The following is a 14,968-nucleotide window of genomic DNA, read 5'->3' as shown; positions in this document are numbered from 1 at the left end:
TCTCTGTCAGGTTCTCTCTCGCCTCTGAAAGGAGCGTCAAATCTCGAAGGACGCTTACTGCTTTACACATTGAACTGAAGCTCCTGTCCCGAGCTTTGTCATGTAATGGAGCAGAAATCCTCTGCACAGGGCCCTCAGCGTCCAGGTGCTGAGAACAGAGCCCGAGACGTTGAGGGGTGGCACTGCCCTCCTCGTAAGACCTGCGCCTGCTGGTTTAGGGGTGTTTGTTTCATAGTCAAGTTGAATGTTAATGTTTTCTTTTTAAAAATGAGCATATTTCTTCTACATTTTTTATTATTATAAATTTTTTTTTTACCTAACTGTGACTTTTTCTCATGTCTTAAGATATCAAATTCATGGTGTAAAATGTGTACTTTAGATTAACATAGTGACTGGAAATTTAGGATTCTGTTATTTTTTGACTCTGAAATTTGTAGCACGTTTTCAAGAAGATTGTTCAGATTCCCAGATAATTGGTTCTTTATTCCTTTCAAGTTTCCTAAATGTATAATTACTTCAGAATTTTATTAATCCATTTATAAGTTTAGAGAAAGCTGTCTTCAGTTTATATTTTGACACAGAATGGATGTGTTTGATTTATCTTATTCGGAATATGTTTTGACAAAAGTTTGCTTTCAAGTAGCTCTCATCTTCGTTTTGGAATCTCAGATCACCTGCTTGTAATCACTCATTGGGACTTTTCTGCAAAATACAGCTTCACTGAGAAGGTCGTCCTTGGAAAATCAAGAATTGGGACTGAGTGGAGAGATGGAAGAGCGTCATCAGATTGAGCCCAGCACGTTCTGGAAACGTTAGACTGCATTGCCTTTGTACATGGACCATAATGTGACTGTCTTTTGTGAATTGGACCTATAGACAGATAAAATAACCTCGTAAAATGTACCTTTACTGTAAGAAGAACACCACTCCAGTCTCTAGACCATTCTGTCAGTACAGTGTGCTCCTGATTACTCCCCTGCTGAAGGGGAGCCTGGGTCACTGAACTTGACTGAGAAGTAGACGTCGTGTGTTCTGGATTTGAAGGTGATTTTGTATTTCCTTTTGGAATGTGGTGTCTCGATCTTTCCAACATGAGCCTCACAATTTCATGCCCTGAGAGAGGAGCCCAAGTACCTCTGCGCTGATACTCGTTCTCTGTCCTTCTTTTTTCCTGTACTGTTGACTTCAATGTGGGGAAAACATCAAGCATATAGGATTCCAGAATTGGTCAGAATCCTATGAAATCTATCCCGCTTACCCTTCCAGGTAATTTTATTGCATGTCCTTCCCGGCTCATGTAAATGATGCCAAGTTTGGGGCCCTTTCTTAGGTCAGGATAGAGTTACAGCCGCACTGTTCAGGCCTCTTCCTCCCATTGTCACGTTTGGTCTTGCCTGCAGTGGGAGGTTTTCAGTCACCTTACTGTGAAAGAGTCCACTCGTGTCCTTTCGTTTCCATCTGCCTTCCTGCATGTTCTGGTGGGGAAATAGAATAGATCTACACTTCGGGCTCTTAGCTGTCTAAGGGTTGCCTGTAAAAATTCACAGCATTGTATTTACAACACAGCTTTTTAGCTGTGGTGTTGACAGTAGTCCCCAGTGGACATCTGCTCTGTGCTGGGCGCCTTACCAGGTGTGGTTGTCCACTCTTCCTCTCCCCTGCTCCATTCTCTGGAGGCCAGGAGTGAACTTCATCATGCCTCAGGCATCAGAAGAACCAGAAGTCACTTCCTGTAAGCTTGCTGGTTCCTGGGGTCCTGAGTTAACGAGGTAGTAAGAGATCCATGTGTTCCCGCCTGGATGCTGGTAAAAACAGATCATGTGCAGAGAGGCCCGTGGGGGCTGGGGCGAAACAGGTGAAGGGGATGAAGAGTTACAAACTGACAATTATAAAATAAATATGCCATGGAGATGTAATATGCAGCATAGGGAGTATAGTCAATAATATAGCCACTTTATAGGGGGACAGATGGTAACTAGACTTATTGTGGTGATCATTTCATCATATAAATATCGAATCACTATGTTGTACACCTGAAACTAACGTAATGTTGTATATCAATAATACTTCAATAAAAAAAATCGTGCAGAAAAAGTGATCATGTCAATATGATTTTTAATGTAAGATTTGTCAAAAAAAAAAAAAAAGGCCAAATTTTAGGTTAACCTACGTGAACCCACATTGAATTTCCAGGTATCTCTTACTTAAAAAAAAAAAATCGACCTCGTCCTTAAAAAACATTACCTAATTTGGTAATGTCAGGGTCATTTCCCTGACATTTTCAAAATGTGATATTACTCTAAAAATTTTTTACACTTAGTTTTCAGAAACACGTGCAAATATGTTTTGTGTAAAAGAGTATCTACTGTATATAATAATTTTCTGACTCTTGCTCTAATAAATATTAAACTTAAGTGGTCTCATTATTTAAAACCTAATAGTTAAATTTTTTGAGTAAAATTTTACAGCATATCCTATCGTTACTTTTCATGTAATGTACAGATACTCGTAGAAGCTGCCTGTGTGGGTTTGTTTTCCACATATAAAAATATTGTAAACAGAGTCCACGTCTTCAGTAAGAGTTTCTGGACCTTTGGCTGTAATTACCAAGTGTTTGGGATTGAGCTGGCTGGAAATGCAAATTGAGCTTTTCTGTGCGTGTAGCAAACTTTGTGCAAATAAAGTAGCTTTGTACTCTGAAGGAGCTTTTAGTAATTACATTTTTGGTAAATAAAATACAGGTGAGTTAGAAGAAAGGAAATGAACAAGAAGATCTGTGAATGTGATGGTCTAAATTAGTGGTTTGCAATCTGTTTCTGTCCCGTTTAAGAGTGTTAGTAAGTTAGAAATTGAGTTTGGGGGGATCTGTAGTTGGAAGAGAAGAGAAAGACGCTCGTCTGGGATCAGCAGTGGTGTGGGTCAGTGTGTGTAAGCTGTGCCCCATGGACCTGAACTCAGGGTCAAAGAAGCTTGATGGTAGACGTCTATCCCCACAGTTCCTGAATGGCCAGCAGAGGATGGGTGCCCATCTGAGGCAAAATGGGAAACAGAAAAACAAGGACAGTGTAGGGACTTTAGAAAGTTTTCTCAGTTTAAAAAAATGTCCTTTAGACTTTTATGTCCTTTGCTCTACTGTGTGCCCTTTTTTGATTAAAAAAAAAAAAAGCTTGCCATCCTAAGTTCTCTAAAGATATTTTTAAAATTTTTTATTGGTCTGTGAAATCAAAAGGCTGGGAGCTGCTGGTTCTTGGAACAGTGCAATATTAGCATATTAAGGTCCCAGTTGTTTATCCCACAACCCATAACTCACAGGACACTGAATAGGGTGCCAGAGAACAGTTTGGGAAAGTTGAGGTAATTCCTTCAGCATTGCTATGTGGTGGGAGTCATTGTCTTAAAAGCCTTAGCCTGGTAGCGGTTAAAAGGACGGCTAGTATCATCTTGTTTCAACCAATGGTTGTCTGGAAACCTCTCGAGCAGATTTCCAGCAGTTCTGTGTGAAAATGAACTGAAACTTCAGATAATTCAAAGATCCACTACAACACCAACTTTGAGGAAATCATCTACACTACCTTACAGATAAGTTTTCAACTTGCAAAATAGTCACCAACCTGCAAAAAATTCTACACTAATAAATGACCAGAAGTGATGCAATTGTTAGAACTTGTTTCATTTCCATTTCTGCTTATCTTTAATGTCAAGTTTAAGATTGACTTTATATGGCATAGTCTTGTGCGACTAGACTGTAGTCATGTGCCCCATAATGACGTTTTGGTCAATGACAGACCGAATATATGATGGTGGTCCCATAACATTAGTACCAGAGAACCTGGGCATATAGTAGGCTATACCATCTAGGCTTGTGTAAATACACTCAAGGATGTCCGCAGAATGACGAGATCACCCAACGATGCATTTCTCAGAACATGTCCCTGTCGTTAAGCGACGTGCGACTGTACTTTTGTTAATTAGCTTTAAAGAACTAGACAAAAGGATCCTGGAAGAGGAGAAACTAAGGATCAATTCAGTGATTGCCTTCATATTCCCGATGAAAGGGCATTTTTTTACAAAAATTTAAGCTATACAATACCAATTTTTATATCTCATCCACTTATTTGCTAGCCACTGTGCTAAGTGATATATATAAAATGTGTCAAGGGATTAATTTCCAAGAAAGAGACTGAGGTTTCTTGCTTTGGCGTCTGGAACATGAAGGTTGGTATCCTTGCTAAATGGATACTTGTGGGCGAGTTTAGAGGAAGTTGATGATCTCCAGTCATGGTTTACAATACTCCAAGCACCTCCCTTTACCTCCGGGGATGTTGCAAAATTCCTACTGAATTGCTCATTAGGGAAAGCTTGCCATAGTCTACATTAAGTGTTTTCCTTAGAGACTTTTTCTGAGGAGACTCAACTTTGAATTATTAAACCCAGGGCCGTGATTAGTGAGGCAGACACCTGCTCTCTGTATTCACTGGGACTTGAAAGCAAGAATGAAATTACTAAATAAAATGAAATTGGCTTGAGGGATATTTTGGACTTCATTTGCTGCATGTTGTGTATTCTTTCCCACGGGTACAAAACTATCAGCAAGGGCTTTAAATTTCTCAATACTGGAAGGAAATACTTTGCCATTATAATTTTGGATTAAATACATTTAGCAGCCTCAATTTTGTAGCAGAGAAAAGATTATAAATCGATACACAGTGATTGAAATCATTTCACCTAAAATATGATAACCAGAAATTGTGGTAGATTTGCAATTTCTTGTTTTGAAGAGAAAGCACCAAGTTTCTGACTATGGATCTTTGCCGACACATTTATAAGCAGGGAATTTGGTTTTTTTCTCTCCAGTATCTCAGTCTTGCTCCAAACCAAGTTACATTTTTAGTCACTAATACCTCAGACGTTTTCCCTTAGGAATGAGGATTTTCTTTAGCTCTTGAGTGGCTCTCAGTGGCCCCCTCCAGGCCCCATTTTGACCTTAGAAAACCACATCGCAGAATGAGCTACAATGCAATGTTAAAAACCTCATTTGTGGAATCATCTAGAAAATATTAAAATATTCACATGATTGTAGGACCGTTTTCCCACTTTCAGAAATGAATTCTTCTAAGTGTGAGGCCAAGTGAAGGCGAATGTGTGGTTCGCGGTTAGCTCAGTCCACGTTTCCACCAGTTCTTGTTCGGCCGGATTCAGCCCGACTTCTCTGTGCTGTAGCTGCCTGGTGGCGCGGCTCGATTTCTGAGCAGCTGAGTTTCTTGATGATTTTAGGAAGTCTAGGCCAGATGGGGGAGCGTTGTTTTTCACATCTACCAGCATAAGAAATTCCTGTTTGCATTTTTTTAATAACAATTTTCCAGGAAATCCTTGGAGCAAATTGTAGTTTCCCCCTTCCTCTGGATCTTATTTTTTAGATTTATCTGTTTAAATTGAGATTAAGAAGTGGGGCTAATCCAGTAGCTGCCATTTCCTCTAAAAAATTGCCACCAGCAGCTGACCTAGAATTCCATCTTGTACTCAGTATTGTTTATAATACGTAAGTCCTAAATTTTGACCCAAAAAATGACACATTTGTTCCGAGTGGAGTAAAGGACCCTGTAAAAGCCTTTTCTGTCACCTTTCCAGCCTGGTCTCCTGGCCCTGAGAGCTTTCTGGCCCCCGTTGGAGGTGAAGTTGATGACCACCTTACAGGCTGGAAATTCAGAGCAAGAATCAGAAAGAGGTGATAGAAGCGAAGCGGCACAGGGATGGGGCAAGAAGTCCTTGACGTGCAGCAAGGCCTGGCCCGGGTGCAGGTGTTGGTGGTGTATCCGTACGTTTTTATGACAGCGGGTCAGGGCTGAGCGCTGCGCAGTGGCTCTTGTCTCTTCCAGTTCTCTCTGCACGCTCGTCTTCCTCTTGTTGCTGGACACCTGCATTTGCACGGATGAAAGGTTTTTGCACACGATTACACTGGTGCCTAGGTAGGCATCAAATTATGAGTGGGCAGTTTCTCGTCTCCTTAGCCCTTGCTGAATGAATGAAGACGACGTTTCTCAACAGTTGGAAGTTGTCACTCGCCGTTCTTGCTTCCTAGTTCTCCCCACCTTTCTCAGTAGGACAGTCCATGGCAAAGTGATTTTCTCAAAAAGCTGCTGGGTAGGGGAACTTGAGAAGCAGGGTACAATCAGGCATGGTGTTTAAATTATTCCTTCCTGCACCATATCGAAGGAGGCTTACTCTGTTCCGGGTGCTGTTCTGACCTCTTGGGAAACCGAACACACAAAGCATGGAGTCTACGTCCCAGCAGAGGGAAACACACAATAAGTAAATTGCCATCCTGGAGAAGATGGTGAAGAGCAGAGCGAGTGTGCTCAGGACGTGGGGATGGGAGGGAGGAGCGGGTCTCAGTTTTTAAATAGGGACATCAGAGGAGTCCTCGTTGGGAAAGTGAGATTTGTCCGTGTAAGTTGGAGCTGACCAACAGGTTTATCTTAAGGAAGAGAAAATATAAAATACTGAAAAATTTCCAACAATGTTTACTGCTTTTCCAGCCCTTTCTTAACCTATACGAGAAGCTCTCACTGCATCTAAACGCAGCTGTGCACATTCCTCCTGCCTACATTTTTCTTTTCCAGGGCCCAGCCCAGATGGCATCTCCATGACATTGTTTGTGGTGGAAGGCATGGCCATAAGACAGCATGGCAGAATATGACACTCGAAGAGTGCAGAGCTCCCACCAGGATGAGTGGCCTTTTAGATGGGGCCCTCAAGGATGGGCCACGTTTCATAAGGGGGGTTAGGGTGCCAGGCCAGGCTGAGGGAGCACCATGAGCTGAAGCAGGCCAGCGGGAGCTGGTTGGAACTTCTGGGTGATTAAAACAAGACAGATTATGGAACACCCCAAATGTCACGCTAGCGAGTAAGGGTTCGATTCCACAGGCGGGAGAGGCCACTGCTGTCCTCTGGAGCTTCTCCCCATGGGAGTTTCCACTGAGTAAGGCAAAGATTTCTCGGCTCTCGTGGGTTCTCAGTTTGTAATCTCTGGCAAGTGAGGAACAGAAAAGAAGGTGGTGAGGGATAATTTCCTCTTGCATCTCTCTACCTGTTTTTCCAAAATGCAGTTAACGTTTTTTCTCAGAAAAAGGATATGATTCATAAAAATTTCAAATGGCACAGAAAAATAGCAAAATTCACTGTCTCACTCCTGTTAATAGGCTGATCATCGCCAGTTTAGACTTCCTTGTGCTCAGCAGCAAGCAGCACACATTATCAGTGCTGACAGCATCCTTTGTAATGGCTGCTCTGTGCGGATGTAACCGGCTCCCTATTGCTGGATGTTCAGTGGTTTACAATTCTCATTATTCAGGTTCTTTATGGTTTTTCATTCTTATAAACTCAGTTTCAGTGACTATCCTTCTGTATAATATGTGCACTTACCAATTATCTCCTTGCTATAAATTATGGACATTTCAAAAAATCAGGATGCCTGTAACTGAAATACACAATACCGGGATTTAGTACTGCAAGACCTTACCTTTGAGCAGTGTGTGTGTGTGTGTGTGTGTGTGTGTGCTTTTTAAAGCACTTTAGCAACAGCTTCTCTATTCACATCTGCACAGTGACGCTCATTGCAAGGTGGGTTAGGGGAGAGGGCACCTCTCCTGTGGGCAGGTGAGGGAGCTGGGGCTTCTCCGCTTCCTGGGTGCTGCCACTGCATCACCAGGAGCACCTGCTGCTCATGAAGCAGCTCTCAGAGCACTGACTCCCAGGCCAATGCCAACAGAAGCTTTTGGAATATAAGGTGATTAGCACATATAGCCAAACTAAGAATGGAACTTTCTAGCTTCCTCCCATGAAACTGCTTTGATTCCAAGTTTTACTGTTCTCATTAGGCAGATCAAGGAGACAACACATTTTTCTGAGAAGTTGAAAATCATACGGCAAAATTCTGATCTGTTTCTCAGTGTAGGGAGTCTTTACGAGAGTTAAGTGTGAGTGATACCCATTTTAGCTTTTTCAGGGGAATGCGCCTTCTAGAAGAGGTCTCATTGGATTACCCGATGGTGGTCTTCCATCCATGCTGTCCTCCCAAGCCACTTTCATTCTCAAGATCTCTAGATGGTTCCTAGATTAAACCACTGTGCGCTAAACACAATGAATGGGACTCAAAGAGTTAAGGACTCAGTGTCCTGTTATGTGGAAGACTTGGCTTAGGTTGAAGTCATAAGTTCTATTCTGTCTTCTTAAAAATGAGCACTACTTGGGGCCAGCCCCGTGGCATAGTGGTTGAGTTCGCGGGCACTGCTTCAGTGGCCTGGGGTTCGCAGGGCCCCTACACACTGCTCATCAAGTCATACTGTGGCAGTGTCCTACATACAAAATAGAGGAAGACCGGCACAGACATTAGCTCAGGGACAATCTTCCTCAAGCAAAAAGAGGAAGATTGGCAATAAATGTTAGCTCAGGGCCATCTTCCTCACAAAAAAAAAGTGCTACTTAAAAATTGTAACTATATCACCTCTTCTGATCAGCCAGCCCCTTTGGTGTGTTCTCACTCCTTCTGTCTCAGGGCCTTTGCAATTGCGGTTCCCTTTGCTTAGAATGCTCCTCCCCAGGTACACACATGGCTCACACCCTTGCATCATTTAGCTCTCTGCTAACGTGTCTCCTCATCAGAGGGACCTTCTCTAATAACCTGTCTAAAGTAGCATCTCTTTCATTATCTCCCTTATTTCCTCCTTGCAATTCTCACAACCTGACATTAAAGATTTGTCTCCTCCATTGCAATATAAACTCAGAGCAGGGTCTATATATATATATAGTGGAATGAGTGAATGAATGACTCTCCCACTGCTCCCACATAGGGAGTTGTGAAGAAACTTGGAGCATTTAAAGAATGGAAGGAAGTCAAGGACTTATGGAAAAGCAGCTTAGAGGAGCTGACTGCTGAGCTGACCTCCAGGCAGGCTGTCCAGTCCATCAGCACCATCCCTACCTCCAGCTCTTCTTTCTCTCTCTTCATATTCACTTGAAACCATTGCTCCAAACATTCCCCCAATGGGAGGGTGACATGCTAATGACAAACACTGGCTGTAAACATGTTGGCGGATTAGTACGTTCAATAGGTTGTTACTGAGCAAGAGCTGTGGTGAGGCATTGTGCTGGAGTGCGGGGTTACAAGTCACTGGACAGACTCACTGGGCTGGCTGTTTTCGGAGTGCTTTTGGTTGGATGAGATGGCCCTCCGCCATCCCCGCCTAAGAGAAGAGCTCTGAAGGAGGGGGAGGTTGCTGAGTGGGGAAGGAGCTACAATATGGAGCCCGTATTCACGGGAGGTGGTGGGTGTAGTGTGTGGTCTTTGGCCAGAAGGAGGGCAGAAATAGGGGGCAACAACACGGCCACCTCAGGGCTTTGGCAGGCTCCCCTGGGCTCAGGGCAGAGTGGGGAAGCCCTCAGTGCGTACTCGGATTTTCTCCACATCAATAAATAAAGTTCTGACGACTGCCACTTTCTAGGTTACACATCTGTGGACTGAATTCAGAAACTAATAATAATTTAAAATATTTCTATGCATGAATATTCCAGAAAGTTCTAAGGCCAGAAAGTCTACTTAAAAACAACTTTTGAAACAAGGAATTTGTATTTCTCAATACAGATTAACACAAACAATGCAAATGCTTAAGATTCAAAAGAAAGAAAGACAAAAAACAAAACTCTTTATTCCTCTGACAATGCAAATAGACTAAAATTTAAGGAAGCGGGATTTCTGAGTGATTTTTCTCACTTATGAAAACAATAAATAAATCCTTCAAATACTCTAAAAGAGACATCTTGAACTTTTCTGTAAGGAATATTTAATTGAAAAGGAACATAGTACAAACATGCATGACCATGAAATCCTAACCTGTACATAGCTTGAGGATTTGCATGGAGACAGAATCTCTGTCCTCTACTTATGAAATTGCTGAAATACAGTTGTACCGTATGCTTTCTGACACATAGTGTTCTAAGAGTGACAAGTACACATAGCACTCATAGCATCAGGAAAAACCCAAACTGGTAAAACAGGACCTCATGTTCTTCCTCTCCACCTGCTCCTTTCCCTCTCATGCCAGCTCTCAGAAATAACGCTCCAACTCAGTCCTTCTCAAAGTGTGTGTGTGTGAGTGTGAGCGTGGGTGTGAATTACCCGGAGGCCCACCTAGTTCAGTCGCAGATTTCAGATTCAGGATTTCTGGACTGAGGCTTGGGATTCAGCTTTTCTCTCCAGCTCATGGGTGAAGCCAGTACCACTGGTCCACAGATGACATGGAATAGCAAGGCTCTAGCTCAAGACCTTTCACAGGCATTTTTTTTCGTGGAAACTTTATATCTACCCTGTGAGTTGAGCAGTGCTGATGTTGCCTCTTTTTACACATAATAAAACAGGTGCCAAGAGGTAGATTGCATAACGTCATGCTGCAACTCAAGTTTTCTAAGTCCTCATGGAGTGTTTTTATCTCACTAGTTCTAATTTGCTGGTTGCATCATGAATGTAGAAGTGGGGAACACGGAGGTGGAGCTAAAATGATATTTTGGGAAACGCAATAGAGTAATACACACATACTTTTTTTATTATTAATATTGTTACTATTATTTGTGATGATGTCTCCTGAGGTCTTATAAGCAAAACCTAATGGACTAAGGAGATACAATGGTTCCATGAGCGTTCTTAGACTTGCCATTTGTAGACAACAAGAAGACATAGCAGATGGTGAATGTCCTGTGGTGACAAACTTACCTGACGATCTTTGGAAAAATTGAATTTGTCTCGACTAGAGGCTGCCTTCCATCTTCCAGATGAAGCTAGAACTTGAGAGCTCTGTGGCATTGGTTTATGAAGCACCCTTCCTGTCACATGGTACAAAGGGCGTGCAGATCCTATGCAAGTGCATTAAATCTCATCAAAATTTGCCAACAGGAAACACAGTGTCTTTATTCCAGCTAGATTTTAATTTGGTCTTTGGGTAACTTTTAGTGAGCTCTTGATTATGCATATTCTTCATGTGGTAAATGCCGAGAAATAGTGAAATACTGTCAAACAAAGATAAAGACTTGAGCCTGGAAATCCAGTGTGGCATTTGCCAGCCTGGGTCCTGGGCCCCAGCTGGCGAGAGGAGGCCCAGCTGGCCCTGGGTCCATGAGATGTGAGGCAAAGGGAATTTCATACGGCCCTTTACTTTCACAATTACTTTTTTCCAGGAAAGGGCTGCTTGATTATTGGTGTTGGCCCATCTTCCTTCCCCTTCCACACTGTCTCTCTCAGTCATTCGCTGCTAAGTGAGCCAATGGTAGCACAGAAAGATTTGATTCACTTCATGTCCTATTCAGCTTGACTTTGCAGTGTTCTAACAGTGTCTTGTTATAAATGTTCGCTGCAAAAATTTTGGAAATTAAAGGAAAGTATAAAGAAAAAAATCACTATACTCCTATCACTTGCTGATGGCTATTGTTGCCACTTCGGTGAGTATCATTCATGAACATGTTTTAACAAACTGTGATGATAATACTACTAAAGTTTTCTTTTTTTAACTGTTAAAGTTTTGTGACCTACTCTTTCACGTAAGAGTATTAGAATGAATGTTTTCCCAAATTTTGAAAGATTATTTGAGGGTTTTTTGGTTTTTTGGCTACTGTTCCATCACATGGATATGTTCTAGTCTCTTCATTCATCCCTGTTGATGAACATTTAGTGTGTTTCCTATTGTTTAATGCGTTATGCTGAAGGGGAGCATCCTTGTGCTAAATCTAATCTTTGTACACATCTCTGATTCTTCCCTGAGGATAAATACTGAAAAGTGGAATTACCAACTCAAAAGATACATTTAAAATATTTTGGTGGGCCGGCCCGGTGGTGTAGTGGTTAAGTTTATGCACTCCACTTTGGCAGCCTGGGGTTGGTGGGTTCAGATCCAGGGTTTGGATCCCGGGTGTGAACCTATACACCGCTCATCAGGCCATGCTGTGGAGGAAGATTGGTATGCTCAGGGCCAATCTTCCTCACCAAAAGTTAAATTAAATTAAAAAATTAAAAACATATGTTTTTGGATGAATGATGCTTTTTGATAAATACCAACAAAACTTGTTCCAGAATGGTTGATCCACTTTATACCCTTAACCAACAGTGCTCTCTGGCTGTTTGGGGTATTGTTTTAACCTGCCTCTTTGACAGTTTAAAATGATATCGCTTATTTTTAGTTTGCATATATTTGATCTCCAGTGAGACTGAATTTCTTATACTGCTTTCTGTGCTTTTGTGAAATTCCTCTTAGGTCCTTGGCTCATTTATCTCTTGGAGTTTTGTTTTGTTTTGTTTGTTTTTGTTTTTTAATAGTGCCTGAAAGCTCTGTCTATATTAAGATGTTAATTTTTGTCGCTTGCACAGGTGTTTTCCCTTATTTGTTCTTTAACTTTCTTTACAGTATTTTTTGGCATTCGGAAAGTTTTACACTTTTACCTAGTCAAATTTTTCAACCTTTTGTTTTATGCTTTCTTCTGCTTTTATGCTTGAAAATGTCTTCCCAGTCCTGAAATAAAATGACTGTTAAAGTTAGTTTTATTTGTAGACTTAATTGGAGGATACTGGAATTAAGAATTGACAGCAAGTGTTTTGAGGAAAATACAACCACTAATTAAATGTGATCTAGTCTTAACAATATGTGTACACCAGAATTGTCTGTTAGAGCTTTTAAAAGTTACCAATACCTGGGTCACACCCCAGAGCCACTGAATCAGAAATTTAAAAACAAAACAAAACAGAAAACCTTACGTGAGTCCGCAGACTTAGAAAGGAGCAGAGCCAAGTTGCTTGTGATTTGTGTGTGTGCGCTTGCTTTGAGCGTTAAATGTTATTAGTATAGTAGGTGTGTTTTGTCATACCCATTACTGTCTGTTAACAATGAAGGGTGCAGTGCTGCTCTAGCTTTCATGGGGAAGGGGATTCAGAACAACGAGCCCCCTGCCAAATGGCCGAGGTTTTCTGAAAGTGCCAACCTCGTGAGCTGGCGGTTATCTGATGTGCCCATGCTTGTTTCTGAGTCCCATGGCTGATTCTCATGCTTAACTTAGGTGTCACTACACTAAGGCCAAGTGGATTTTTTTTTAATTAGAAGATAAAATATATTTACAAATGTAATATGTTTGAAGAATATATAGAATACACAGAATACATTAGAAGATACAATGTAATTACAAGTTAGCCATGTAATACCTTACATTTGTGTATATTTTTTAACCAAGATTCATTACTCTTTGACATACAGTAGAATCTCATTTTAAATGGGGTCTAGACCTTGCTAATTAGTATTTGCATCTTGGGAAAAGAAAGTCAAACTACAAATGGTCAGCTTAGTGTCTCTCTACAAGCTTGGACTATACTCTTTAGTTAACTTTGAGTAATACATTCCTATTTCTCTAGCCTGGAGTTGTCTCATTAGAGATTTTGTAAGGAAATTTGCCTACAAGTCAACCTATGTTTTTTGGTGTCCGACGCATGAGTAGCATCCTTCATTTTTATGAAGCAGCCAGCCCGCCCCCAGGAAGTGAGAGGGAAGGTACAGACAGGCCTTGGCTTTGGGCAGGAACTTAGCATCTCAGAGCCTCAGAAATGATGGTGATGATGATGGTGATGATGGTGGTGCTGCCAATGCTTCACAGGGCTGTGAGAAGGAGTAGGCATGGTAATGTAAGTCTAGTGTCTGGCAGGTGGTAGCTACTCTGTTAATGTTGGTCCCACCATCCCCAACTCTGTTCACTGCACCAGGTGATTTGAAGGAGGATGTTTGAGGGTTAGTGACAGGAGGCAGAGGGTTCCAAGGAGAGGTCCCTTCCTATGTTCAAGGTCCCATGATCACCTTGAGAGATGTTACATATGCCACCCCAAAAAGTCGATAATATGAAGACACTGAAGTATAAAGTGCCAAATTTTATGTTACAGATAATACACTTATTATTTATAAGAAGTCAAAAAAGGGCGAGACAGATGTGGCCTGAAGTATTTACTACATTATTTTAAAAATAATTTTCATGTATAAAATGCTTAAACCAGATTTGAACACATCTTAGGTAATTTCAGGAAGGAGAAGAAGAAGAGAAAAAGATCTTGTTACCAAAAATCTCTGTTATAACTAAGGGGCCAAGAGTCTGTGAGAGGGGATTAAGTGCCCACAGGGTGAAACCCAGCCCGTGGTAGAGCTCAGAGAGCAAAGGAGGCACTGAATTTTATGCCAGAGAAGTTTTTCTTGTATAACCATCTTTGTGCCATGGTTGAGGCTTTGACTTGAGATAAACGGTGGGCGAGAATGCTGGGGTGGCAGACTGTGCAGCAGAGTTGGCCACTGTGGGCATTCAGAGGCTGTAGGATGGGCAGTCAAGCAGCCAGGCCGGGTCTCCCTGTGCTGAGAGCTCTGGGGCCAGCCGCCCAAAGTCTCCTTGCCCCGAACTGCCTCCTGTATGACGAGGAAGCGACTGGCTGGATTGTGTGGTCTTCAGTCACCTTTCAGCTCTGACATTCCATGATGAAACACCAATTTATTCATTATTGCAGGCCAGAAAAATTGAAAGAGGTTGAAAGGGATTTTGAGTTCTTTTCTGGCTGAGGTTCCTCCAGAAGCAGAGCAAAATGAGCTTCTTGATCACCATCCAGGAGGAAGAGCTTTTCTTTGGACCTCTTTCCAGTCTTCTTGCTAATCTTTGCAGGGCAGGACCATGGCCAGCTCTTGGCAAATTTGTGAACTAAGCAATTTCTCCTCCTATATTTTATCACCCATCATGTCCCCGCCCTCCAGCACAGTGTCCCTCATGTTATGGCTTCGAGAGGATACAGATCTTTGCAGCCAGAGTCCCACCTAATCACCCAAAACTTAGAGAACGTCTCAAGCTCAAAGCATTCCGTGTACAAAGTCCACAGTAGCTGTTTGCACAATTACTCTATTTTGCTCAACAG

At 41.9% G+C, this 14,968-nt stretch overlaps 1 protein-coding gene and 1 long non-coding RNA gene across 2 annotated transcripts in view; both read left to right on the top strand.

The window, feature by feature from the left end:
- LOC103541536 (uncharacterized) overlaps positions 1-2,161 on the top strand; it is a 50,991-nt gene extending 48,830 nt beyond the window's left edge. The window contains exon 4 of the long non-coding RNA XR_011537709.1: positions 11-2,161. This is a non-coding gene — a long non-coding RNA (uncharacterized lncRNA). The remainder of the gene's footprint in view (positions 1-10) is intronic.
- The window catches only part of XKR6 (XK related 6), a 310,197-nt gene that overhangs the window by 102,518 nt on the left and 192,711 nt on the right, over positions 1-14,968 (top strand). The gene's annotated exons all lie outside the window — the stretch shown is intronic.

The sequence above is a fragment of the Equus przewalskii genome, chromosome 2 (assembly GCF_037783145.1).
Source record: "Equus przewalskii isolate Varuska chromosome 2, EquPr2, whole genome shotgun sequence".
NCBI lineage: Eukaryota > Metazoa > Chordata > Mammalia > Perissodactyla > Equidae > Equus > Equus przewalskii.
The sequence above is the reverse complement of the archived record's forward strand: the minus strand, read 5'-3'. Positions and strand labels throughout refer to the sequence as shown.